The following is a 4,445-nucleotide window of genomic DNA, read 5'->3' as shown; positions in this document are numbered from 1 at the left end:
TCCATAAAGACAAAAGAGTGGAGACATGGTATGCATGTGAAATACTTAAGAGTAGTTTGAAATAATAATTTCTCTATTTCAGGAACTTTTGTGGGGAGAATTAAATGTCAGGCGGGTAATATTAAGGGGATCGTAGTAATCTTCGGAAGTGACCAACGGTCACAATGAAACCACGTGTAGCAATAAGTTGAAATACTTCCGAGTGCTTAAGTTAAGCTGAATTACTAGCGTGAGTACTATAAGTTGAAATATTTAAGAAATGGCGTGTGCAGGACTTGAAATTAGAGACGAGTACTTCCACGTGGTGAGTACTGTGTGAGTCTCAATCTGTGTATGAGACAAAGGATAAAGAGAAGTACTCGTCCATGGTATCAGTTGAGGACTCGCGTGTGTGATGAATATGTTCTTAATATTACTTTGCGTGTTATGTTTCCGTGTGACGCTTGATTCAAACTATAATACTCTGAGAGAGAAGCAAGGTGAGTCAGCCGTCTATCCAGCAACGCCACTTGGCTTGCATTGCACAGGAAGATGTGCATATATCCTCCAGAGTTCATAGTAGGAAAGAAAAGTTACGAAGTGGGGCAGTGTCGTGTGAAACTGGGATAAATACTAATTGAAGTGGGAAAGCTGAAAGTGATGTGATTATAACGTTGTGACTATTCTTTGTATTGTATGTTGCCAGTGTGATGTATTTAATGAAATTTAAGTATGTGTGGTTGGCATGGGCGAGCAACAAGATAGTTTCAGAGTTCAGAGGTTATGCATGTTCCTTTTTGTACCACTCGGTCTGGAGGAAATTTTCGTGATGATGGGTGTGAGAGTCGAAGTGTGAGATATAGCAAAAGATCCACCATCCTATCCAGAAAGTGTACTGTAGCGTTAAATAATTACGAGACCATAAGATAGAAAATCACCAATGTAAAGCCATGCCCACTGGGCGGAATTTCTCATGTGTTATTGTTGTAGGTTATAGAATTTGTGTGTTTAGGATATAGAATTTCTCAGAATAAATAGGATAGTGAAAAGTAAAAGACTGGTGGCCTTTTCCTTCGAATAGAACGTTGTCATGATACACAGAATTTATAATGTGTGCGCCATTCATATTCAGTGCGATGGCCACGTGTTGATCAAAGCCGTTACATAAGAAAGAAAATGTGTTATTGCCAGTGCGTAGTGAACAGTCAGAGTTGTGTAAATTACTAATAGTTAGATGTGCGTTTCCGTTTCCTTTGCGTAATATTCAAACTGGAGAATAACTTGTAACTTAATTGTGAGTACTAGAGCTCATGTTACTCGATAAATAAAAATGAATCCACTCGCTTGGCAGACCAGTAATCTTGCAGGCCTGACTGCTTGATGCCACAGTATGAGCAAGGCATGTGGGTGCCTCTCATCTTTTATAACTATACAGAACCCGAAAAATTATCGTACGCCTACACTCACACCGTCTATATGTTACGACCCCCCCGCCCAGTCCTAGAAAAGCACCGTCAGCCTTTTCTTTCTTTCTACAGACGCGACATTCAGCGGTAATAAACTACTTTACACTGATCACCTCACAAATATTGTCTACAGATCATCAAATACACAAGGCTCGCAAAAATATTGGAGCGTGAAACTGATCACCATCCCAGCAGTATATCACCGAGTAACGTGTCGATCTAGTAAACGTACAGTTCACATCCCCCACCATACAAAATCACCCCTTTTACATCAGCAATCCGAAGTCACTCTCAGAACTGCTCTACAAATTCGCGATCGTTTCCTCTCGACGCAAACGCGTTACTGTCTCTGCTTCCTTGCCTGCTCGCTTGTCTGTGCACATCTCCAGACTTGGGGATTACAAGAACACACGTATTTTCGCCATAATATTATACCATTTTCGCTATACTTCTCGATATCAAATACACAGCAGTAGCCTCCCGATCGCTAACGCAACATAATTCCCGACATATAGACTCGAAATCATTTCTCTACAAACACGAAACTTTAGCTACGTGGAACGTCCTCTAGACCACTGAGTAACTAGAAACAAACACATGAAAAATCATATTTCCACTCGCGAATACCGATCTCGCAGATCTAACATACTCCAAATCATCCCTATAATTTACAAGCCAACTAAGATATTTCCCATGTCTGGAGAACAGGCAAACGTATCTTCCACACACAACATTCGATCTTCTCTCAACTAAATAAAGACCCGAAATGTGCACAAACAGTCAACTGAACAATTTACATGGGAGTGAATAACACTCCACCGAAATCATACCATCTTCTCAAAGTTCCACTTGATCACGAAAGCGCTCAACACATACTAAGTATTAGTTCGCTATCTTGCCGTATAGACAAGGGCAAAGTTAACTCATATACACTACTGGCCATAAAAAATTCTACACCACGGAGATGATGTGCTACAGACGCGAAATTCAACCGACAGGAAGAAGATACTGTGATATGTAAATGATTAGATTTTCAGAGCATTCACACAATGTTTGGCGCCGGTGGAGACACCTACAACGTGCTGACATGAGGAAAGTTTCCAACCGATTTCTTATACACAAACAGCAGTTGACCGGCGTTGCCTAGTGAAACGTTGTTGTGATGCCTCGTGTAAGGACGGGAAATGCGTACCATCACGTTTCCGACCTTGATAAAGGTCGGATTGTAGCCTATCGCAATTGCGGTTTATCGTACCGCGACACTGCTGCTCGCGTTGGTCGAGATCCAATGACTGTTAGCACAATATGGAATCGGTGGGTTCAGGAGGCTAATACGGAACGCCGTGCTGGATCCCAACGGCCTCGTATCACTAGCAGTCGAGATGACAGGCATCTTATCTGCATGGCTGTAACGGGTCGTGCAGCCACGTATCGATCCCTGAGTCAACAGATGGGGACGTTTGCAAGACAACAACCATCTGCACGAACAGTTCGACGACGTTTGCAGCAGCATGGACTACCAGCTCGGAGACCAAGGGTGCGGTTACCCTTGACGCTGCATCACAGACAGGAGCGCCTGCGATGGTGTACTCAACGAAGAACCTGGGTTCACGAATGGCAAAACGTCATTTTTTGCATGAATCCAGGTTCTGTTTACAGCATCACGATGGTCGCATCCGTGTTTGGCGACATTGCGGTAAACGCACATTGGAAGCGTGTATTCGTCATCGCCGTACTGGCGTATCGCCCAGCGTGATGGTATGGGGTGCCATTGGTTACACGTCTCGGTCACCTCTTGTTCGTATTGACGGCTCTTTGAACAGTGGACGTTACATTTCAGATGTGTTACGACCCGTGGCTCTACCCTTCATTCGATCCCTGCGAAACCCTACATTTCAGCAGGATAATGCACTACCGCATGTTGCAGGTCCTGTACGGGCCTTTCTGGATACAGAAAATGTTCGACTGCTGCCCTGGCCAGCACATTTTCCAGGTCTCTCACCAATTGAAAAGTCTGGTCAATGGTGGCCGAGCAACTGGCTCGTCAAAATACGCCAGTCACTACTCTTGATGAACTGTGGTATCATGTTGAAGCTGCATGGCCAGCTGTATCTGTACATGCCATCCAAGCTCTGTTTGACTCAATGCCCAGGCGTATCAAGGCCGTTATTACGGCCAGAGGTGGTTGTTCTGGGTACCGATTTCTCGGGATCCTTGCACACAAATGGCGTGAAAATGTAATCAAATGTCAGTTCTAGTACAATATATTTGTCCAATGAATACCCATTCATCATCTGCATTTCTTCTTGGTGTAGCAATTTTAATGGCCAGTAGCGTACATTCATACAATCCAACAGGCCTCCGCATTCGCATGGATGCTGCTGTTAACAGGGGACGTGCATCATTACCACCATGGACTTTGCATACACGGTATCATTCCGGAAAACCGGTCGCATGTATGTTTATCATTATACTTACAATTAAATGTTACGATAGATCTCTCAATTGAACAGCATTCGAGAATGAGCGAAATATCGGAAATACACCCGCTTGTGGGCATTGGCTCTGGAAATAGCTGTACCTTCCTTACATCTGAACATACTCCCCCCATTGCTATCACAGTACTCCAAGTCATATCCTTATGTTCCCTGCAACATGGCGTAGTCATCTCCTTTCCACAAACACACATACTGTATAGACCTGATGCTCAAATGCGAACATATCACGCACCCACCAATGCTACTAAGGATATTACTTCGTCAATAACTCATTGCATACCATACCAAATGATTCTGATCGAAAATCAGCGTTGGGCATGCATGTCTCTTAAGTTCTTCTTTCGAGTCCTACCACTGTGTCCTAGATAGAGACACGTAATCGGTGAGATGTTAAAGAAAAAAACCGATGCCAGCGACTACCGCATGTTATTGTCACAGTCAGTCTTGGTTCTACAGGTGCGCACAAGTATCCATGTTAAAACCTATACCCGCATTACGAATC

The sequence above is a fragment of the Schistocerca serialis genome, chromosome 1, assembly GCF_023864345.2.
Source record: "Schistocerca serialis cubense isolate TAMUIC-IGC-003099 chromosome 1, iqSchSeri2.2, whole genome shotgun sequence".
Lineage (NCBI taxonomy): Eukaryota > Metazoa > Arthropoda > Insecta > Orthoptera > Acrididae > Schistocerca > Schistocerca serialis.
Note: the sequence above shows the minus strand (reverse complement) of the source record.